The sequence below is a fragment of the Cherax quadricarinatus genome, chromosome 8 (genome assembly GCF_038502225.1).
Source record: "Cherax quadricarinatus isolate ZL_2023a chromosome 8, ASM3850222v1, whole genome shotgun sequence".
Classification (NCBI taxonomy): domain Eukaryota; kingdom Metazoa; phylum Arthropoda; class Malacostraca; order Decapoda; family Parastacidae; genus Cherax; species Cherax quadricarinatus.
In genome coordinates, this window is record NC_091299.1 from 969275 (window position 1) to 995980 (window position 26706).

Below are 26706 nucleotides of genomic sequence, written 5' to 3' on the forward strand. Positions count from 1 at the left end.
ACTACATACCACTACTACAACCACCGTCACTACTACATACCACTACTACAACCACCGTCACTACTACATACCACTACTACAACCACCGTCACTACTACATACCACTACTACAACCACCGTCACTACTACATACCACTACTACAACCACCGTCACTACTACATACTACTACTACTACAAACCACCGTCACTACTACATACCACTACTACAACCACCGTCACTACTACATACCACTACTACAACCACCGTCACTACTACATACCACTACTACAACCACCGTCACTACTACATACCACTACTACATACCACTACTACAACCACCGTCACTACTACATACCACTACTACAACCACCGTCACTACTACATACCACTACTACAACCACCGTCACTACTACATACCACTACTACAACCACCGTCACTACTACATACCACTACTACAACCACCGTCACTACTACATACCACTACTACAACCACCGTCACTACTACATACCACTACTACAACCACCGTCACTACTACATACCACTACTACAACCACCGTCACTACTACATACCACTACTACAACCACCGTCACTACTACTTACCACTACTACAACCACCGTCACTACTACATACCACTACTACAACCACCGTCACTACTACATACCACTACTACAACCACCGTCACTACTACATACCACTACTACAACCACCGTCACTACTACATACCACTACTACAACCACCGTCACTACTACATACCACTACTACAACCACCGTCACTACTACATACCACTACTACAACCACCGTCACTACTACATACCACTACTACAATCACCGTCACTACTACCTACCACGACTACAACCACCGTCACTACTACAGACCACTACTACAACCACCGTCACTACTACATACCACTACTACAACCACCGTCACTACTACATACCACTACTACAAGCACCGTCACTACTACATCACTACTACCACTACTACTACACCACCGTCACTACTACATACCACTACTACACCACCACCGTCACTACTACATACCACTACTACAACCACCGTCACTACTACTTACTACAACCACCGTACTACTACATACCACTACTACAACCACCGTCACTACTACCACTACTACAACCACCGTCACTACTACATACCATTACTACAACCACCGTCACTACTACTTACCACTACTACAACCACCGTCACTACTACATACCACTACTACAACCACCGTCACTACTACATACCACTACTACAACCACCGTCACTACTACATACCACTACTACAACCACCGTCACTACTACATACCACTACTACAACCACCGTCACTACTACATACCACTACTACAACCACCGTCACTACTACTTACCACTACTACAACCACCGTCACTACTACTTACCACTACTACAACCACCGTCACTACTACAACCACCGTCACTACTACAACCACCGTCACTACTACATACCACTACTACAACCACCGTCACTACTACTTACCACTACTACAACCACCGTCACTTCTACTTACCACTACTACAACCACCGTCACTACTACATACCACTACTACAACCACCGTCACTACTACATACCACTACTACAACCACCATCACTACTACATACCACTACTACAACCACCGTCACTACTACATACCACTACTACAACCACCGTCACTACTACATACCACTACTACAACCACCGTCACTACTACATACCACTACTACAACCACCGTCACTACTACATACCACTACTACAACCACCGTCACTACTACATACAACTACTACAACAACCTTCACTACTACAACCACCGTCACTACTACATACCACTACTACAACCACCGTCACTACTACATACCACTACTACAACCACCGTCACTACTACCACTACTACCACCGTCACTACTACATACCACTACTACAACCACCGTCACTACTACTTACTACAACCACCGTACTACACACCACCGTCACTACTACATACCACTACTACAACCACCGTCACTACTACATACCACTACTACAACCACCGTCACTACTACATACCACTACTACAACCACCGTCACTACTACATACCACTACTACAACCACCGTCACTACTACATACCACTACTACAACCACCGTCACTACTACATACCACTACTACAACCACCGTCACTACTACATACCACTACTACAACCACCGTCACTACTACATACCACTACTACAACCACCGTCACTACTACATACCACTACTACAACCACCGTCACTACTACATACCACTACTACAACCACCGTCACTACTACATACCACTACTACAACCACCGTCACTACTACATACCACTACTACAACCACCGTCACTACTACATACCACTACTACAACCACCGTCACTACTACATACCACTACTACAACCACCGTCACTACTACATACCACTACTACAACCACCGTCACTACTACATACCACTACTACAACCACCGTCACTACTACATACCACTACTACTTACCACTACTACAACCACCGTCACTACTACATACCACTACTACAACCACCGTCACTACTACATACCACTACTACAACCACCGTCACTACTACTTACCACTACTACAACCACCGTCACTACTACATACCACTACTACAACCACCGTCACTACTACATACCACTACTACAACCACCGTCACTACTACATACCACTACTACAACCACCGTCACTACTACATACCACTACTACAACCACCGTCACTACTACATACCACTACTACAACCACCGTCACTACTACATACCACTACTACAACCACCGTCACTACTACAACCACTACTACAACCACCGTCACTACTACATACCACTACTACAACCACCGTCACTACTACATACCACTACTACAACCACCGTCACTACTACTTACCACTACTACAACCACCGTCACTACTACATACCACTACTACAACCACCGTCACTACTACATACCACTACTACAACCACCGTCACTACTACATACCACTACTACAACCACCGTCACTACTACTTACCACTACTACAACCACCGTCACTACTACATACCACTACTACAACCACCGTCACTACTACATACCACTACTACAACCACCGTCACTACTACATACCACTACTACAACCACCGTCACTACTACTTACCACTACTACAACCACCGTCACTACTACTTACCACTACTACAACCACCGTCACTACTACATACCACTACTACAACCACCGTCACTACTACATACCACTACTACAACCATTGTCACTACTACTTACCACTACTACAACCACCGTCACTTCTACTTACCACTACTACCACCGTCACTACTACAACCACCGTCACTACTACCACTACTACAACCACAGTACTACACATACTACTACAACCATTGTCACTACTACTACCACTACTACAACCACCGTCACTACTACTTACCACTACTACAACCACCGTCACTACTACATACCACTACTACAACCACCGTCACTACTACATACCACTACTACAACCACCGTCACTACTACAACCACCGTCACTTCTACTTACCACTACTACAACCACCGTCCCTACTACATACCAATACTACAACCACCGTCACTACTACATACCACTACTACAACCACCGTCACTACTACATACCACTACTACAACCACCGTCACTACTACATACCACTACTACAACCACCGTCACTACTACATACCACTACTACAACCACCGTCACTACTACATACCACTACTACAACCACCGTCACTACTACAACCACCGTCACTACTACATACCACTACTACAACCACCGTCACTACTACATACCACTACTACAACCACCGTCACTACTACTTACCACTACTACAACCACCGTCACTACTACATACCACTACTACAACCACCGTCACTACTACTTACCACTACTACAACCACCGTCACTACTACATACCACTACTACAACCACCGTCACTACTACTTACCACTACTACAACCACCGTCACTACTACATACCACTACTACAACCACCGTCACTACTACTTACCACTACTACAACCACCGTCACTACTACTTACCACTACTACAACCACCGTCACTACTACATACCACTACTACAACCACCGTCACTACTACTTACCACTACTACAACCACCGTCACTACTACATACCACTACTGCACCACCGTCACTTCTACAACCACCGTCACTACTACAACCACCGTCACTACTACTTACCATTACTACAACCGCCGTCACTACTACTTACCACTACTACAACCACCGTCACTACTACATACCACTACTACAATCACCGTCACTACTACATACCACTACTACAACCACCGTCACTATTGCATACCACTGCTACAACCAAAGTCACTACTACTTACCACTACTACAACCACCGTCACTACTACCTACCACTACTAGAACCACCGTCACTTCTACTTACCACTACTACTACTATTACTACCACCGTCACTTCTACTTACCACTACCACCGTCACTACTACTTACCGCTACCACCGTCACTACTACTACTTACCACTACCACCGTCATTACTACTACTTACCACTACCACCGTCACTACTACTTACCACTACCACCGTCACTTCTACTTATCACTACCACCGTCACCGCTACTTAACAGTACCACCGTTACTACTACTACCACCGTCACCGCTACTTACCACAACCACCGTCACTATTACTTACCACTACCACCGTAACTACTACTACCACCGTCACTTCTACTTACCACTACCACCGTTACTACTACTACTACCACAGTCACTTCTACTTACCACTACCACTGTCACTTCTACTTACCACTACCACCGTCACTATTACTTACCACTATCACCGTCACCGCTACTTACCACTACCACCGTCACCGCTACTTACCACTACCACCGTCACCGCTACTTACCACTACCACCGTAACTACTACTACCACTGTCACCGCTACTTACTACTACCACCGTCACTACTACTTACCACTACCACCGTCACTACTACTACCACCGTCACCTCTACTTACTACTACCACCGTCACCGCTACTTACTACTACCACCGTCACTACTACTTACTACTACCACCGTCACCGCTACTTACCACTACCACCGTCACTATTACTTACCACTACCACCGTAACTACTACTACCACCGTCACCGCTACTTACTACTACCACCGTCACTACTACTTACCACTACCACCGTTACCGCTACTTACCACTACGACCGTCACTACTACTTACCACTACGACCGTCACTACTACTTACCACTACCACCGTCACTACTACTTACCACTACCACCGTTACCGCTACTTACCACTACGACCGTCACTACTACTTACCACTACCACCGTCACTACTACTTACCACTACGACCGTCTCTACTACTTACCACTACCACCGTCACTACTACTTACCACTACGACCGTCACTACTACTTACCACTACCACCGTCACTACTACTTACCACTATCACCGTCACTACTACTTACCACTACCACCGTCACTACTACTTACCACTACGACCGTCACTACTACTTACCACTACCACCGTCACTACTACTTACCACTACCACCACTTAACAATAACAAAAGTATCTCATAACAAAATCAAAAAGTATTTAAGTACACCCAACTGAGTTACGAAGACACAAGACTGATATAGCCAGACATTAAATAACAAAACGCACAATACCGTGACTGGAACGATACACAAACAGCCCGCACATAAAAGAGAGAAGCTTACGACGACGTTTCGGTCCGACTTGGACCATTGACAAAGTCACACTGACCATTGACAAAGTCACAGTGTGACTTTGTCAATGGTCCAAGTCGGACCGAAACGTCGTCGTAAGCTTCTCTCTTTTATGTGCGGGTTATTTGTGTATAGCCAGACATTGTTGCAGCAGGCTTCTGGAGGTGAGTCAGGAGGCGACCATAATAATCAGGGGGTGTGGGTGAGGGAGTGTGGGTGAGGGTTTGTGGGTGAGGGTGTGTGGGTGAGGGAGTGTGGGTGAGGGAGTGTGGGTGAGGGAGTGTGGGTGAGGGAGTGTGGGTGAGGGAGTGTGGGTGAGGGAGTGTGGGTGAGGGAGTGTGGGTGAGGGAGTATGGGTGAGGGAGTGTGGGTGAGGGAGTGTGGGTGAGGGAGTGTGGGTGAGGGAGTGTGGGTGAGGGAGTGTGGGTGAGGGAGTGTGGGTTAGGGAGTGTGGGTTAGGGCATGTGGGTGAGGGAGTGTGGGTGCGGGAGTGTGGGTGAGGGAGTGTGGGTGAGGGAGTGTGGGTGAGGGAGTGTGGGTTAGGGAGTGTGGGTGAGGGAGTGTGGGTGAGGGAGTGTGGGTGAGTTAGTGTGGGTTAGGGAGTGTGGGTTAGTGAGTGTGGGTTAGGGAGTGTGGGTAAGGGAGTGTGGGTGAGGGAGTGTGGATAAGGAAGTGTGGGTGAGGGAGTGTGTGTGAGGGAGTGTGGGTGAGGGAGTGTGGGTGAGGGAGTGTGGGTGAGGGAGTGTGGGTGAGGGAGTGTGGGTGAGGGAGTGTGGGTGAGGGAGTGGGTGTATACTGCAAGACAGCAAGAACGGACAACATACATTATAAACACAATAACGTCACTAATCCCAGATCATGTTACATGTCTAATATAAGCAAGAATATTAAACTCGGACAAATTGAACATCTTTCAATATTGCTTGGCATTGTTTTCTCAGTCCCAAACATAATACTCCATAATGGTAACATTGGGACAAAACAGGTCATTAACCTGCCTATTCCAAGAGAGATAAATTTACACAGAATCTTCAATGAGTTTGGTCTTACACCTCAGGAACAACCAAAACTTACAGATTACTTTAATGTGCTAGGTCAACTTGCACTGCAAAGCCTCATTAATTTGCAAATCCTTGGTCATTTGCGAAGGCTTGTTACTCTGGAAGCCTTCATTAATTCGTGGAAGCTCGTTTAGCAGCGACTTATCTGGAGGCAACGACATAACCCAGAATAATCACCAACTTAATGAAGCAGACAGGAGGAGACTAAAGTGATGCTGAATGAGGTGTGACGACACTTTATGATCATCAACCACACGCTTCCCATCAACACATCTCACCAATACACCATTACAAAACTGGAAACCGATAAGGCAATACCGTCCCTGGAGAAAACTGATACTCTTATCAAAAACAATAGAGTGCCTAGTGAAGCTTAGTAATGCTCTTGATAAATTCCCGTATCCATTACGGAAACATTGCATCTTTGTACAATTAAAGAATTTCTAACCCATGCTATGATGATAATAATTAATTACCTCGTTGCAAAATACTAGTTCGGAAGTTTTAATTTGTGCTCACAGAAACATTGGACAGACAATCATCCCGCGTATCCATACACGTCTTAGGTTAGGTTAGGTTAGGTTCGTCAGGAAACAGGACAAATGTTTCCTGACGCGGGTCTTAGTCAGATGATGACCCGCCTTTGGAGGTTTTGGTCATCTGACCGAGGCCTTCCGCTGGCTTACCGGTCCACCCCTTTAAAAATTATGGTCATTTATAACCATTCTGTCTATTTCATACACGTCTTGTCGGTGACTCACTCTAAGAGGCAACTAAACTTAGAGAGGAACAAGAAAGGAGGAGAGAGAGAGGAAAGCCTGATTATGAGAGAGGGAATTGCACAGGAGGCATAGTAAGAGAAGAACAGAAAGTGAAGTAGATTTAAGAGATGGAGTACTTTCTAGTAACGTAGACGAGAAATTCATGATAAAATGAGAAGTGGCAGAGGTAATAACAGAATCCATCGTTCACTACGACTGAGTACACACACACACACACACACACACACACACACACACACACACACACACACACACACACACACACACACACACACACACACACACACACACACACAGTCAAATAAACAAAAGACAATAGAAAAAACTCATGAAAATCATTGCACATGCAATATTCCCAGTGGTATAAAATAATGAGAAAAGATAGAAAACAGAAGAATATTGTATTCCTGAAGATATGAAATTACCAACTGAAAATGATGAATCTGTATAGCATGAGAAATGTCATTAAGCACCATAATGGTGGCGACTACCATTTATAAACAGTAGACAACCCAGCTCATTATATAAACCCATATAACATAATGCTACTGCAGTAGACACACAAGAAAGTGCAACACGAGTGACTGATAACCTAAACCAAACTCTTCATAATAGAAGATTTAAATTATAAGTAATAAATTAAGAGTATGTAGATCATCTCTGGGGATCACAAACTCTGAAGGACCAATTTTTTGGACTGCCAAAAGGATGACCGTCCTAACCCAGCTTGTTAAGGACACAATGAGAATGAGATAGACTATTGTATATCATCCTTTAAATTCATCAGTCATTCGTATTGCAAAATAGATAAAATATTTATTCTGAAACTAATATATATAGGCATTTATAAAAATGAGGTTCAGGATGAATTAGAATTTTTGGAAGAAGACAGTAGAGGATGTTGGAGCTACTGAAAAAAAAAAGGAATGATGGAATTTCTAACATTAAGGACTCGAGAAGCGACTGGAAAATAAATCCCGACCAGAAAGAGACAAGCAAAAATCAGAGATAATTCCTAATTCAACGAACAATGAAGTGAAGCGAAGAAAAAAATTTTGAAAAAGAAAATATTCAGGTCTTAGAAATTTATTCTTATTTAGTTAGAAATTTATTCTTATTTAGTTAGAAATTTATTCTTATTTAGTTAGAAATTTATTCTTATTTAGTTAGAAATTTATTCTCATTTAGTTAGAAATTTATTCTCATTTAGTTAGAAATTTATTCTCATTTAGTTAGAAATTTATTCTCATTTAGTTAGAAATTTATTCTCGTTTAGTTAGAAATTTATTCTCATTTGGTTAGAAATTTATTCTCATTTAGTTAGAAATTTATTCTTATTTAGTTAGAAATTTATTCTTATTTAGTTAGAAATTTATTCTTATTTAGTTAGAAATTTATTCCTTTTTAGTTAGAAATTTATTCTTATTTAGTAAGAAATTTATTCTCATTTAGTTAGAAATTTATTCTCATTTAGTTAGAAATTTTTACCTATTTAGTTAGAAATTTATTCTTATTTAATTATAAATTTATTCTCATTTAGTTAGAAATTTATTCTCATTTAGTTATAAATTTATTCTTATTTAGTTAGATATTTATTCTTTAGTTAGAAATTTATTCTTATTTAGTTAGAAATTTATTCTTATTTATTTAGAAATTTATTCTTATTTAGTTAGAAATTTATTCTTATTTAGTTAGAAATTTATTCTTATTTAGTTAGAAATTTATTCTTATTTAGTTAGAAATTTATTCTTATTTAGTTAGAAATTTATTCTTATTTAGTTAGAAATATATTCCTTTTTAGTTAGAAATTTATTCTTATTTAGTTAGAAATTTATTCTCATTTAGTTAGAAATTTATTCTCATTTAGTTAGAAATTTATTCTCATTTAGTTATATATTAGTTTACTAAGTGCACTTCTCTTCATGAGACTCGATCTTGTAAGTAAACTTATGGAATCTTTCCAGACACTAAATCATAATATATTCTTCTTGCGTTCCAGTGAGGGATTTTTAAGCAATAATTTAGATGTGTGAATAAATGCGGTCCCGGAAAATCATATTTACATTTTCGAGACTAGCTTTTTTGCTTGTTTTAAATGGAGCTGTAATCCAACAGCAAAATAAACAGATCTAAGAAACAAAAAAAAATGAAAATGTCCCACATGGACTAAAACTCACGAGACTGGAAGGTCAAGGAGAAAGTAGATATAATCCCAGCATACATGATACACAGAAACATAGACACATTACAATAGAGAGTATTTTCGGTACGAGTGGGATTACAAAATGAATAGAATCGTAGAGATTTTAAATAATACATTTCTAGTGTAACAACAGTGAAGTGGAACGTATTAACCACTGAAACTGAAGGAGAAACAGCACAGTTCCATGCAAATAAACGATAATACTAAGTAAAACAAAACAGGAAAGAGGAAGGAAAAAAGAGGAGCAGAGAGAGGTGGATAAACTTGGGCAGACTCAACAAGGTAATGATACACCACCTCTGTCACGTCATTTCTTTTTTTCGCAAGGCTCTCATTACCGGAGATCATGTTCTTTTGCCTCCATATTTATACTCGATCATAACACTTAAATTCTCGTTTATCATTACGGCTACTGTCATTAATATTTAAAGAGAGGTGAGATTTTAACAATGAATCTCCCTGTTTGTGAGTCAGAAGTCAATATATACCTGGTGTCACACTGCTGCTGCTGGTATTGTCACTAACAGGTGTGACACACGTGTTCACTGTTGCAGGTGTTGTCGGTAACCATGATAGTAACGGGAGTACATTAATGTGCGAGTTTCTGTTGGTCAATGTCTGCTTATTACATTCGTCTGCTGGTTGTGTCTGCTTATTACATTCTTATGTCTGCTGATATTCTTGATATATCTGCTGATATTCTCGATATGTCTCTGTATTATGTTCTTATGTCTGATTATATTCTTGATATATCTGCTTGTATTCTCCATATGTCTGCTTATATTCTTGATATGTCTGCTTGTTATGCTATTATGTCTGCTTATATTCTCGATATCTCTGCTTATATTCTTGATATGTCTGCTTGTTATGCTATTATGTCTGCTTATATTCTCGATATCTCTGCTTATATTCTTGATATGTCTGCTTGTTATGCTATTATGTCTGCTTATATTCTCGATATCTCTGCTTATATTCTTGATATGTCTTCTTGTTATGCTATTATGTCTGCTTATATTCTCGATATCTCTGCTTATATTCTTGATATGTCTGCTTGTTATGCTATTATGTCTGCTTATATCCTCGATATCTCTGCTTATATTCTTGATATGTCTGCTTGTTATGCTATTATGTCTGCTTATATTCTCGATATCTCTGTTATATTCTTGATATGTCTTCTTGTTATGCTATTATGTCTGCTTATATTCTCGATATCTCTGCTTATATTCTTGATATGTCTGCTTGTTATGCTATTATGTCTGCTTATATCCTCGATATCTCTGCTTATATTCTTGATATGTCTGCTTGTTATGCTATTATGTCTGCTTATATTCTCGATATCTCTGCTTATATTCTTGATATGTCTTCTTGTTATGCTATTATGTCTGCTTATATTCTCGATATCTCTGCTTATATTCTTGATATGTCTTCTTGTTATGCTATTATGTCTGCTTATATTCTCGATATCTCTGCTTATATTCTTGATATGTCTTCTTGTTATGCTATTATGTCTGCTTATATTCTCGATATCTCTGCTTATATTCTCGATATCTCTGCTTATATTCTCGATATCTCTGCTTATATTCTCGATATCTCTGCTTATATTCTCGATATCTCTGCTTATATTCTCGATATCTCTGCTTATATTCTCGATATCTCTGCTTATATTCTTGATATGTCTGCTTGTCCATATCATTTATGCGCTTTTAACTTTATTTTCTTATTTTCTGCTAATTAAAAGTTACTATGGCAGGACAAAACAGCAAATATAAACAAAATTATAACCCCAGCACGCAACGAACTTAATGACTTAAAGTTTTTGCTGGATGTTGGCAGCTATATGATAAACTAAGTTATCAATGAAGGGTAAAGAGGCCTGAGCTTGCTACCATCTGCAGCTCATAAGACTGCCATCCCCACGAGCCCCTTTGAGGCGGGGTAGATGGCAGACCAGAGGCCTAGCTTCTCCCTACGAGCCCCGTGAGGGCGGGGACTGTGGCTAGGCCTGGGGACACTTGGTCCCAAAGATGAGGAGGTACTTGTACCTCCTCCCATGGGAGACTTAAGTCTCGAGACACTCCTCAGATAGGGAGCCAAGGCCGGGTCACCACTACTTGGAAAAGACCCGGGCCGGGAGAATACCGGCAAATAAAAAAAAAAAAAAAATGAAGGGTAAGGCAGCTGTAGGCCGACTGGGATAAGTATTACTTAGGTACAGTGTGCGGGTGTAGGTGGCTGTGATGTGAGCCGCGGGATGGAGGGTTAGAGGAAAGTTTCTATGTCGTAGGCCTAATGAGGCGTACACACTCTGTATATTATAGTGTAGGACATCAACGCACAACTGTTGTGACATGATACACTGATACGAACGATAGTACCGGCAGTGTATTTGATTAACTTACTGGGTAACACAACACGTACATGATACACCAGACTTTTCTTACTCCGCGATCGTCCATGACTCACAAATTTCCTGTTTGGAAATTTTTGTGTAACTTTCATTCGTTTTTTTTTTTCTCCTCCTTCCTCCTCATCCATTTCCCTTCTCCCTTCTCTCACCCTTCTCTCGCTCACTCGTTTCACCCCCTCTTCCTCCTTCACTACTTCCCGTCTCTTTCCTTCAGCTACATCCCCTCTCCCTCCCTTCCTCGCTCCTTCCCTTCCTCCATTCTTTCCTCCCCCTAACTCCATATCCCTCTCCCTCCCTCCCCCTCTCACTTTCTCCTCTCTCTCTCTCTCTCTCTCTCTCTCTCTCTCTCTCTCTCTCTCTCTCTCTCTCTCTCTCTCTCTCTCTCTCTCTCTCTCACTTTCTCCTCTCTCTTTTTTTTTTTTTTTTTTTTTTTTTTTTTTTTTTTTTTTTTTTTTACACCGGGTTTGACAAGGTTAAGGATCCTAGCTTTATTGACAGCTATTTACAGGTTAAGGATTCCTAACTTTGTTGGCAAGCTAAGAGCTGCCTACATCAGCTCATTTGAAAGCATTTTTGTTATGAGACATACAAGTAGGGAACAGGATGAAGTTGGAGCCATCTGTGGGCCAGCATTTTCATTTGATCAACTGACGTTATCTCGTTGACATCATTATGCTGTACAGAATGTGTTTCCATACTCAGAGTCATCCTGGGTATGTATGATCTCAGATGGATGATGTTCTGGAGAAGGGTACAGCCAGAGTGAAGTTGCTGCTTTCTGCCCGTCTTGTGGCATAAAAGCTTGTTTCACGCTGTCCTCAGAAGTGGATCAAGTGTGGTATTTTGACAATATTGGCCTTGTACATAACAGTAAGGCCACCCACATCCCTCCTATGTTGAAGGCTCTGCTGAAATGACAGATCTATCCAGGATGGGTCCAGGCGAGAGATGAGACGTCTTGCTCTGTTCTCTACTCTGTCAAGCAGTCGCAGATGAGGAGGGGGCAGGCAAACCAAGAAAGTGGAGCATACTCAAGGTGTGAGCGTACTTGTGCCTCGTACAGGGATCTTGCAACCCCTACTGTCAAGCAGATGCGAGATACGGCGAAGTGCTGTAAGCTTCCTGGCTGCCTTGTTTGCAAGATTTACAACATGGTTCTTCATGGTTAGTTTGGAGTCAAATTTCACCCCAAGGATATCAACTTCTTCTCCAGGTGCCAACATCGTCCCATTCATCCTTACTACTGCGCCAGCATTACCATCATGGTGCCTAGAGACGAACATCATTTGCGTTTTTCAGGTGCAAATGTTACTTGCCATCTATTTCCCCAAGCTGATATAGCTCTCAGCTGGTGATTGATGTAAGCAGAGCAGCTGGCATTTCTTCTCTTGGATAAGTGAATGTCAGTGTACAGTCGTCTGCATATGCATGTGATTCTGGGATGAGATGAAGAAGGTCGTTGAAGTAGACATTCCATAACAGTGGACCCAGCACACTTCCTTGTGGAACGCTTGCCCCAATAGGATGCCTTGCTGATTCCGTTCCATTGAGGACTACACTTAGAGATCTACCATGAAGGTAATCACTGAGGAGACATAGCGTAGAGCCTGCAATTCCCAGTGCTTGAAGTTTTGCTAAGAGGCCCTGGTGCCACACCCGGTCGAAAGCGCCAGCAATGTCCAGTGCTACCACACAGCTGACTTTGGATTCATCCAGTGACTGGTGCCACTTAGTGGAGGTTTAACAACAGATCAGCAGCAGAGTAACCTTTCCTGAAGCCATATTGACGATCACAAAGTAGTGAGTGGTAGTCAAAAAAAATCTGTCATTTGTCTTGAGATTATTGTCTCAGGATCTTACCAGTGATTGACAGGAGTGACACTGGTCTGTAGTTGCTGATTTCTGCTCTGCTCTTCTTTTTTGTGAACAGGGACTACATTTGCCTCTTTCCATGGAGAGGGGCCATTTACACTGTACTAGGCAGTGCTGAAAGATGCGAGTTAGAGGTGCTGCTAGCTGGTCTGCACATCTTCTCAACAATCTTGGGCTCAACTTGTCTGGGCCCACAGCCTTTCTTGGTCAAGTGATTTAAGAAGGAAATGCACCTCCTCCTGCCTTATTGTCACCACTGACAGTTTTGACACAGTTCTTGCAGCTAGCCAAGGAGGGTCCCTTGCTGGATCAGGAACTTGCATTTTGGTAGCAAAGTGTTCAGCAAAGAGGTCCGCCTTCTCTTGACTACTAGTAGAGGTGGTCCCATCCTGTCGATTTAGAGGTGGAATAAGTTCATCAGGCAGATAACCTTGTCTGTCCTGACCAGGGACCACCAGGTTTTGGAGCCTACCCTACCTGATGCTAACTTTCTTTTAGTGTCCACCTCCCATTTAGTAATGGCCCACTTTTGAACATCACCCATATGCCTACAGGCTTGCATGTGCAGTTCCTGTTATAGGTGGTAGGATGTCTCTTATACCTTCGCCATGCTTTACACTTAGCAGTAGCAGCCTCTCTACAACGAAAGCCAAACCAAGGCTGATCTGTAGGCTTTGTCACATATTGCCGGTGAGGAATGTGTTCTTGTTGCAGATTAAGGATGTGTCCAGTGAAGGCTTTCACTTGGTTGTCAACATCCCGGAGGAAGAGCATTCCAGTCGGTGGTGGCGAGCTCAGAGCAAAGGGCTGGCCAATTACCTCTTTCCCATAGCCAGGTTGTGCGTGTGGACTCCTCACCTCGTTCTGTTGGGATCTTAAGTGTGGTAAAAACAGCCTTGTGGTCAGACGATCCAACGTAGCCTGAGGGGTTGACAAGTGACTATGCCTTCTGCCAGATCACTCACTACTGGGTCAAGGGAGGAGCCATATATATGAGTAGGGAAATCAACAAAGTTTCTCATGTCAAACACTGCAAGAAGGTCATCAAAGTCCCTCTGTATAAGGTGCTGGTTGAGGTCACCAACACTTATAATATGTTGACAGTTGTGTTGTAGCAGAAGGGAGTCAATATTTTCCATTAGGAAGTTGAAAGGGTCTGCGTGTTGCCACTGAGGTCTGTATATTGCACATGCTAGTACAGAGGTACTAGTGTTTATACAGAGCTTGAAGAACATCATTTCAAGATGTGTAGGGGTGGCAACATCTATGTGCTGGGCATGAACACTTTTAGAGAAGCACACAGCAACACCACCTCCTTGCCCTTGCCTGTCTCTTCTCATCCATGAGGTGTAGCCAGCAATTCTTGCAAAATTTTCTGGAGTCCTGTCATCCAAAAATGTTTCAACAACAGCTATCATGTCGGGACGTCGAGTGTTCACAAAGCTATGTGGAGCTCCTCCAACATTAGTAATGAAACCTCTAATGTTGGCCGACAGGATGCTGATAGACTGGCTCCTCATGATGAAGTGGTCAGCTTGAGGTGGTGGGTGTGTAGGGAATGTAAGGTGCCTGCCCTTGAGAGAGGTAGGGTACTGAGGCAGCTGCAGGGATGTAGGTCTGTGGTCTTGTATAGGGCCCAATCCCACCTGATGGGCTGGGATAGGAGTAGCTAAGTGGGTGACGTGTGAGAGTGTTTACCAATTCAGAGATCCTGCTGGTTTGTTCTGAGAACAGGTCTCTAAACAGGTGGCCCTGTCTGTCAAGTTCCTTTTTCTTCCGACACTGGTCCTCCTTATGTCCTTTCTTGTAGCAGTAGTTACACCTGGTATCTCGCAGGCAGTTGTTGGCAGAGTGCCCCCTTCCGGTGACAGCGAGGAGCACAGCCTAGGTGTGCCTGGGAGGGTGGACTAGGATTTGTTGTACCTCCTGTGTTTCGCAGATTTGTCCTCGGATTCTGCCGCTGGACCTGTGTTAGTGGAGGGTGAGACGGCTGTAGATGTCTTCCTCCACCACGTCCTCCTCCACGTCCTCTACCCCGCCCTCTACCAGTTCTGACAGATGTCTCTCTCTCTCTCTCTCTCTCTCTCTCTCTCTCTCTCTCTCTCTCTCTCTCTCTCTCTCTCTCTCTCTCTCTCTCTCTCTCTCTCTCTCTCTCTCTCTCTCTCTCTCTCTCTCTCTCTCTCTCTCTCTCTCTCTCTCTCTCCCTCTCTCTCTCCTATATACAAAAAACACACGAATACATACGCAAAACTACAACTGTGAAAAAATAGTGAAATTCCAAGAGCTTTCGTGATTTCTCACATTATCAAGGAAGTATCACAGTTCCTTGATAATGTGAGAATTCACGAAAGCACTTGGAATTTCACTATTTTTCACAGTGGTTGTTCTGCATATTGTGATATCACCTGTTTACTGTGATCTTATTGCATAAATACGTACATACATACAATCATATATACATACATAAGGAGCCAAGGGTGAACCCAGTAGTGGCTGTCTGAGAGGAGGAGCCAGGAGCTGAGACTCGGCCCTTGCAATCACTTAAAGAATGCGAGTTGAGTACACAGGTCGACACATAAAGGTCTCCAACGCCATCCGTCTACACCAAATCTTCGAATCAATTTTAGAGGGATGACACCTGTGTTTATACCTCACTTAGACGTCAGCAGACATAGCACAGCAGACAAGATTCATCTTGCAGACACTGTGCATCGCAAGGATTGCTTTAATTTCCACCAAGGTACGAGTCGACAGGATGACCCGGCGTGCTCCCGCGATGAGGACTTCAACAAGGAATACATCAAAAAGGAAAGAATTGAGAAGGTAAAAAAGAATATGAGGATTTTTACATGCACTCTCTAGAGAACCTCGTTCTCTAAATTTTGCTATAATGAAGCAATCCACTTTGTATGCAAATGATCTCCAACAGCAGGAGTTACCAGGACTAGCAACTTGCTTCGGAAAATATACTTAACCTGTACAGGAGCCAAGTGCTGTACCGCCGACAACAGTGAAGAGGACATGCTACATAACAAGCTTATATCACCACAACGTTTCGCTCTGTGTAGATCTGTATCAGGTCATTATAAGGAAGGTGCAAAATAAACGCATTTGTACGCCTCTGGAAGATTTAGATTTTGCCACCGAAGTGGCTAGTTTATTGTGCACCCCATATCCATCCTGTGGACGGTAGCGCAAGAGCATGTGGATGCACAATAGGCCTAGGAACTAGGCCCCAAAAGGGTTACAGGTGTACATTTGGTTTTATATCTACAGTTCACTTATCTGATACAAGCAAATTTAGGAAATTTGCTTAGTATATCTGGTATCTTATTGTCATTAATAAGATATCTTGACATGCCACATAGGTTATTATACTATCCCTATATTCCTCAATAAGTGGATAATTAAGCACATAGTGTTCAAGACAGTAACCATATGCCTCTCCACATAATTTACATTTAGTTTGATCATCATCTGTGTGTCTCCCAAACTGCCAGAAGTACTTGTAACCAAGCCTAAGCCTGGCCACTACAACATCAGTCAGTTTGTTCACATTGCAAGTTGCTCCATAAACATACTTATCTACGTTCATGTTATCATAGTGGGTTTTAGCTCTACTCAGACTTCTAATTACATTCCTATAACAATTATTTTCATTATTTACTTCTCTCCTAATATCATTCCTAATGCTAGACACAGATATACCAAAGTTATATTCTACATTCTCCTTCAGGGGTACTCTTCTTGGCTAACATATCAACTTTATCATGAAGGAGTAATCCAATGTGTGATGGGATCCATAGCAATTGTACATTAATTCCTTTTACCCGGATTTTTGAGAATGTATACCTGGCTTCTCCAATGAGCATGTTGTTGGAGTCATTATATGAGTCAAGAGCCTTCAATGATGACACAGAATTAGTAATGATGATAGAGTCAAGCTCAGTGTCATAAGTTAGTTTTAGCGCCATTATGGTCGCAGAAGCAGCTGAAATTCCTGTAGAAGTGAGACGAGTGTGTCTGTAACATCATGGAGTCTTGGTTCAGAGGACATCTACATAACCTTCTTCACGGCTACTACAACTACTACTACCACTAACCCATCCCTTAGGTAGGACCTACTTCCACTGGGGAATCCCGCCTACCAGTAACTATGCCCTCGTCTGCTACACGTCCCTATCCACTGACGCCTATTTAAGCGCCAGCCTCCATGCTTGTGCTCCAGAATCTCTTTAACTACGGTGCTCTACACACCAACTCCAAGGCTGAGGAACTGATTACTTCATCTTTTGTATATAGTTCTACTGTCTTCAAGTTATGTCCTAGAATCTGTACAGATAAAGCCACTGGTTGGCGAAACGTCTACAATTAAAGATACCCAGATGTCGCACGTGTCAAATTTTCATCATTAACACCCCTCCTTCAGAGTGCAGACACTGTGCTTCCCATCTTTAGGACTCAAGTCTGGCCTGCCGGTTTCCCTGAATCCTTTCATAAATGTTACCTTGCTCACACTCCAAGAGCACGTCAAGGCCTAAAAAACATTTGTCTTCATTCCCTCCTATTTAACACGCTCATGCTTGCAATTTATTTTCAGAATCTCCCAAAAGCACAGTGTCATCAGCAAAGAGCAACTGTGACAATTCCCACTTTGTGTTAGATTCTTTATCTTTTAACTCCACACCTCTTGCCAACACACGAGCATTCACTTCTCTTACAACTCCATCTATAAAGGTTAGGTTAAGGATCCCTAGGTTTATTGACGAGCTATTAACAGGTTAAGGATTCATAATTTTATTGACAAACTAAGAGCTGTTACCTACATTAGCTCATTTGAAAGCATTTTTATATTGTTATGTAACATACAAGTAGGGAACAGGATGAAGTTGGAGCCATCTGTGGGCCAGCAATTTCATTTGATCAAATGACTTTATCTCGTTGACATCATAATGCTGTAGGAATGTGTTCCAGACTCGAGTCATCCTGGGGATAAATGATCTCAGATGAAATGATGTTCTGGAGAAGGGTACAGCCAGAGTGAAGTTCACTGCTTTCAATAACCTACCTCCTATTCCATACATTTGCAACATCTGCCACATTGCCCCCCTATCCACCCTATCATACGCCTTTTCCAAATCCATAAATGCCACAAAAACCTCTTTACCCTTATCTAAATACTGTTCACCTATATGTTTCACTGTAACCACTTGGTCTACACACCCCCTACCCTTCCTAAAGCCTCCTTGTTCATCTACTATCCTGCTCTCCGTCTTACTCTTAATTCTTTCAATAATAACTCTACCATACACTTTACCAGATATACTCAACAGACTTATTCCCCTATAATTTTTACACTCGCTTTTGTCCCCATTGCCTTCATACAAAGGAACTATGCACGCTCTCTGTCAATCCCTAGGTACCTTACCCTCTTCCATACATTTATTAAATAAAAGCACTAACCACTCCTAAACTATATCCCCACCTGCTTTTAACATTTCTATCTTTATCCCATCAATCCCAGCTGCTTTAGCCCTTGTCATTCCACCCACTGTCCCACGCACTTCCCCCACACTTACAACTGGTTCTTTCTCACTCCTATAAGATGCTATTCCTCCTTGCCCTATACATGAAATCACAGCTTCCCTGTCTTCATCAACATTTAACAATTCCTCAAAATATTCCCTCCATCTTCCCAATACATCTAACTCTCCATTTAATAACTCTATTCTCCTATTTTTAGCTAACAAATCCAATTGTTCCCTAGGCCTTTTCAACTTATTGATCCAACTCCAAAACTTATTTCCTTATTTTCAACAAAATTTGTTGATAACGTCTCACCCACTCTCTCATTTGCTCTCTTTTCACATTGCTTCACCACTCTCTTAACCTCTCTTTTTCTCTCCATATACTCTTCTCTCCTTGCATCACCCCTACTTTGTAAAAACCTCTCATATGCTAACTTTTTCTCCCTTACTACTCTCTTTACGTCATCATTCCACCAATTGCTCTTCTTCCCTCCCGCACCCACTTTCCTGTAACCACAAACTTCTGCTGAACACTCTAACACTACATTCTTAAACCTACCCAAAACATCTTTGACCCCATTGCCTATACTCACACTAGCCCATCTGTCCTCCAACAGTTGCTTATATCTTACCCTAACTGCTTCCTCCTTTAGTTTATAAACCTTCACCTCTCTCTTACTTGCTGCTTCCATTTTCCTTGTATCCCATCTACCTTTTACTCTCACTGATCATTAAAAAGTGATCTGATATATCTGTGGCCCCTCTATAAACATGTACATCCTGAAGTCTACCTAACAGTGTTTTATCTACCAATACGTAGTCCAACAAACTACTGTCATTACACCCTACATCATATCTTGTATACTTATTTATCCTCTTTTTCTTAAAATATGTGTTACCTATAACCAAACCCCTTTCTATACGAAGTTCAATCAAATGCTCCCCATTATCACCTGGCAACCCAAACTTACCTACAACACCCTCTCTAAATGTTTCTCCTACTTTAGCGTTTAGGTCCCCTACCACAATTACTCTCTCACTTGGTTCAAAAGTTCCTACACACTCGTTTAACATCTCCCAAAATCTCTCTCTCTCTCCTCTACACTCCTCTCTTCTCCAGGTACATACACACTTATTATGACCCACTTTTCACATCTGACCCTTATTTTAAGCCACATAATCCTTGAATTTATACATTTAGATTCCCTCTTCTCTCTCCATGACTGATCCTTCAACATTATTGCTACCCTTTCCTTAGCTCTAACTCTCTCGGATACTCCTGATTTAATTCCATTTATTTTTCCCTACCCCCTTCAGCTTTGTTTCGCTTAGCCAGGACATCCAACTTCTTTTCATTCATAACATTAGCAATCATTTCTTTCTTATCATCCGCACTACATCCACGCACATTCAAACATCCCAATTTGATGAAGTTTTTCTTTTCTTGCTTTTTAGTAGTTTATACAGGAGAAGGGGTTACTAGCCCCTTGCTCCCCGCATTTAGTCGCCTCTTACAACACGCATGGCTTACGGAGGAAGAATTCTATTCCACTTCCCCATGGAGATAAGCAGAAATAAACAAGAACAAGAACTAGGAAGAAAATGGTGTTCACAGTATTGTAAACACCACCTCCAAGGCTGAGGGACTGATTACCTCATCTTTTGTATATAGTTCTTCTGTTTTCTAATTATGTCCAAGAATCTGTATTGATAAAGCCACTGGATGGCGAAACGTCTACAATAAAGATATCCAGATGTTGCACAAGTGTCTTAACTTTCATCTTGTCGGTATTATATACCTATCTTGCACAAAACCAGAGAGATTAGTATATGTATGTTTGTACATGTATGTGTAGTGTAACCTAAGTCTAAGTAGAAGTAGCAAGACATACCTGCAACCTTGCATGTTTATGAGACAAAAAAAGACACCAGCAATCCTAGCATCATGTACAACAATTACAGGTTTGTGTTTTACACTCATCTGGCAGGACGGTAGTACCTCCCTGGGTGGTTGCTGTCTACCAACCTACTAGTAGTAGTCGTAGTAGTAGTAGTAGTAGTAGTAGTAGTTGTAGTAGTAGTACTAGTAATAGTAGAAGTAGTTGTAGTAGTAGTAGTAGTAGAAGTAGTAATAATAGAAGTAGTAGTAGTAGCAGAAGTAGTAAGAGTAGAAGTAGTAGTAGTAGAAGTAGGTAGTAATAGTAGTAGTAGTGGTAGAAGTAGTAATAGTAGAAGTAGAAGCAGTAGCAAAGTCACAACGCCTTAGACACTGGAGGGGTGGTGGCGTAATTAGGCTTGATCCGAGGAAAGGAGTGATAGCTCCCGTCCCTTAGACCAGGGTTCCACAAAGTGATCAATATCAACCCCTAAGGGTCAGTGGGACTACCGAAGGGGTCGATAAATGGCTGGGGGTCTAAAGGAGGTCAGTAAATATCTGTGGACGTCCTGTGCGTTGCGTATCTGTGACCTTCCACTCTCCTTGTCTCTCATCAACCAATTTCAGCGATCTTGTTGATGCTTATTAGATGCGTCCTTCCCATTAATAAGAACATAAGAAAGAAGTAACACTGCAGCAGGCCTGCTGACCCATGCGAAACAGGTCCATGTCACCCTACGGCTTAGCCCAATGACCCACCTAGTCAGGTCAGTTTCACTGCAAGACGGCATGTATATTGTTATATTTTTCATATTTTAGGTATTATCTGTTTTTATGAAGTCATTATTTTTATCCATTATTATTCGTAGTACTATTAGTTAAAGTGCTATTTGTTAAATTATTTTCATATAATAGATGTTGGGGGTTGACGAACAACCTGAAACTTCCTGAAGATGTCGATGAACTGAAGAGTTTGGGGACCCCTGAGTTTCGCGACCCCTGAGTTTCGAGACCCCTGAGTTTCGCGACCCCTGAGTTTCGCGACCCCTGAGTTTCGCGACCCCTGAGTTTCGGGACCCCTGAGTTTCGAGACCCCTGAGTTTCGCGACCCCTGAGTTTCGAGACCCCTGAGTTTCGCGACCCCTGAGTTTCGCGACCCCTGAGTTTCGCGACCCCTGAGTTTCAAGACCCCTGAGTTTCGAGACCCCTGAGTTTCGAGACCCCTGAGTTTCGGGACCCCTGAGTTTCGAGACCCCTGAGTTTCGAGACCCCTGAGTTTCGCGACCCCTGAGTTTCGCGACCCCTGAGTTTCGAGACCCCTGAGTTTCGCGACCCCTGAGTTTCGAGACCCCTGAGTTTCGCGACCCCTGAGTTTCGCGACCCCTGAGTTTCGCGACCCCTGAGTTTCGAGACCCCTGAGTTTCGAGACCCCTGAGTTTCGCGACCCCTGAGTTTCGAGACCCCTGAGTTTCGCGACCCCTGAGTTTCGCGACCCCTGAGTTTCGCGACCCCTGAGTTTCGAGACCCCTGAGTTTCGAGACCCCTGAGTTTCGAGACCCCTGAGTTTCGGGACCCCTGAGTTTCGAGACCCCTGAGTTTCGGGACCCCTGAGTTTCGCGACCCCTGAGTTTCGAGACCCCTGAGTTTCGAGACCCCTGAGTTTCGAGACCCCTGAGTTTCGAGACCCCTGAGTTTCGAGACCCCTGAGTTTCGAGACCCCTGAGTTTCGGGACCCCTGAGTTTCGAGACCCCTGAGTTTCGCGACCCCTGAGTTTCGAGACCCCTGAGTTTCGAGACCCCTGAGTTTCGAGACCCCTGGCTGAGACCAAACCTTCTTCATCACCATCATGAAGAAAGCTGACGGTACAGAAAGTTGTTAGGGCAGAGTGACGTGTTGTTCTTGCCAGAGTGAGGCAGCAGGGAGGTCGTACAAACAATATTATAACGTCAGTTATATCAGTGGTCCTCACGACCGCATATAACATCCTGCATCATACAAATGGTCTCCCGTCCTCCCGTCATACGTATAACAACAATTTCAAACTTCAATACAGAACGCGTTTGGCTTATCCATGTTAGTGAATATGTAAGATTGGAATCACAAGGCAGGTGAACCATTCCACTAAAGTTCTTTCACGTATTTCGTATACTGTCTTCAGTACACGAAATAGGTGTAAGAAATACGTATAAGTATAAGAAATACGTATAAGTATAAGAAATACGTATAAGTATAAGAATTTTCCTCTAAATCTACTTACTGTATCTTCGTATACTGTCTTCAGTACACGAAATACGTGTAAGAAATACGTATAAGTATAAGAAATACGTATAAGTATAAGAATTTTCCTCTAAATCTACTTACTGTATCTTCTTGTAACATTGTATAGGCTACTGATGAAGCACTGGCGACAGAGCGAAAGGTCTAGAGCTAGTTCTTTCCGTCTCCTATATATATAGGAGCTGAAACTGAACTGAACTGAGAACCCTCATCCTCAGAGAAAAGAATAAAGTTACTTCAGGGAAAACTCGAGATTCTCATCCCCCCGAGCGTTTGAATATTTTCTTCTCTTACCATCCCCTTTATGCTATGTGGACTTTATTTAACGACAAAGTACATCAACAAAAATGCAAAAGGATGTAGAACAATATAAATAACATCTCAGAGCTACATCTCAGATATTTCATCCAGCTCCCTGGCGGTGGGCCGCGTGTCCAGAATGCTTCAGGCATTTCCCCTCTGGATCGCAACACTAAGTCTCTGAAAGAGGAAGCTGACTACTCTGTGATCCTTGGATTCTGTGATGAGTTTTTCACCCAGCTCTCTGAGGAGCTTTAGAGCACACTTGCTCCATGCTCCAAGGGTCTCCAACTCTACTGAGATAAAGTTATAGCAAGGGAGCAGGTCTTCATATTTGTGGATCTTCTGGGTCTCCCTGTAACTGGCGGCTCCACCCCCTTCAGCTTCAGAGTATGGCAAGTATGAGTATGAGTTGGACCTGACTAGCTTGAGCTGCTGGGTCTGGTACAGTGCTCCATCCTTGAGCGAGGATGACCAGACTGGGTGGGTCATTGGGATAATCCGGGGGGTGGGTCATTGCTCTAATCCGGAGGGGGGACATGGACCTGCTCCGAATGGGTCAGTAGGCCTGTTGCAGTGTTCCTTCCTTCTTATGTTCTTATGTTCTTAAGTAGGTGTCTGCCAACGTTGCGACACAGGTGTAGTCCCAGGCAATCTGCTTACCATCCTTCCAGGGTAGCATAGTGACTCCATTTGGACGCTTTTGACTTCCGTCAGACCTCAGTATTTGGGGTTCCCGTTGAGCTGGGCAACAGGTTGTATGAGAAAATTTTACAAAGTATTTAATTTTGAATGAGCTTTTGATAATTGACCAGTTTTACCTATTCTGCACAACATATTTATATATATATATATATATATATATATATATATATATATATATTGTATAGCACTTTATTTTGTATAGTAATTTTATCCACAACAGTTGACTACTACCCAGTACTTATTTTGTAGTCAAGTGAACAGGGGCAGCAAGAGTCTAAGACTCTAAGGAAACTTGTTCTTACGTTTCGACATGCTCGAGAATCGAACTCAGTGATCTTTTTGGTTGTGACCCAAATACTTTCGTCACCAAACTATAATACCCTCTTGGTGACTGATGAGGGGAGGGAGGGGGTAGGGAGCAATCAGGATCCACCAACATTACTGGGGAAACAATAAGGTGCTCCACCACACCTACACCCTCGCCTGCCCATCAATCATCAGGTTAAACCTAAACCTGGCCATATCTCACATAAACACAGGATTGATAACACATTGTTGGCAGCTTGCACACGGAAGGTGGTAACTGGAAGGCAAGTCTTGCTTAACACGGCGAGAGTTTAACTTGTAGGAGAGGTGGTGCGTGCTTGTAAATGTCGGTGGAGAGACATGGTATGTGTATGTATACGTTGAAGGAAAGAGTTGGCGTGTGTGTGTATGTATAGAAGGAAAAATTCGTAGCACTTACTATATATAAATGAGAGTCGAAGCACCAGCACCAAGAGACTCGGACAGCATGAAAACCAAGTATCTCTAGCTAGGTACAAGCAATAAGAAACAAGTGGATATGAAAAGAATATGTATATTATTGTAGTAATAGTTAGGTTATGTTAGTAATGTTTAATTTAAGGAAGTAATGTGTAGGCTAGCGTAGTAATGTATAAGTTAAGGGAAGTAATATACCCGAGGCCGCATGTATGGGGCCTCCGGTATATTACCTCCCAAGTGTGACTAGATGCAACTGGAATTTAACCCAGTTGTCAGCCTTCCTAAATGTTTAAAACAATATATGTACTTTAGTTTATTGATCAATAAAACACAGAAAAGTGTATTTACTTTGTATTAAACACTTAGCATAACCAGATGGCAACATTGAAGACAACGTTTCGGTCTGTACAGAAACTTCATTATATGGGCCCAACTCTTACACAGACCGAAGCATTGTCAAAAAAAAAAATATTCTGCAGCATGCACGATTTTTCTTCACCTTTGACAATACTTGTCTATCAATGTATCGCAATGTAAAAAGAAGAAAAACAAACGACAACGGAGAAAAAGAAAGTGTTTCTCTCGAGACCTTGAGGTTGATCTGGCATTCAGCACTGAGAAGCCAACCTTGGCAGGCTTAACCTGTAACGAAGCTAATGGCGAGTATTTTAAGACTGTGACTCAGCGTTCCAACTTTCACCATAACACAAACGTAACGCACCAACAAATCAATTTATCAACTTTTTTCTATGGAAAAATAGCTAATGGGTAATAAAAAAATGGATGATGTGAGTGCGTGGGAGGTATGTGTCACTAGGGTGTGTGAGGACTGTTTGTTCCACTAGGATATGTGGGAGGTATGTGTCACTAGGGTGTGTGAGGACTGTTTGTTCCACTAGGATATGTGGGAGGTATGTATCACTAGGGTGTGTGAGGACTGTTTATTCCACTAGGATATGTGGGAGGTATGTGTCGTAAACACAGTGTACAAATCTACTGTACTTAGCATTGCATACATACAAACAAGCCATGATCTGGGAAGCTAGAAAATCAAACATTCCTCGGGCTAGAGTATACGCAACGTTACTAGCAGACCCAGAAAGGAAATATTTATTAGGTACATCTAAACATTGTTCACTACTGGTCTGCCACGAATAATGAAGAAAAGACAGACGCTATAGGACAAACTTTC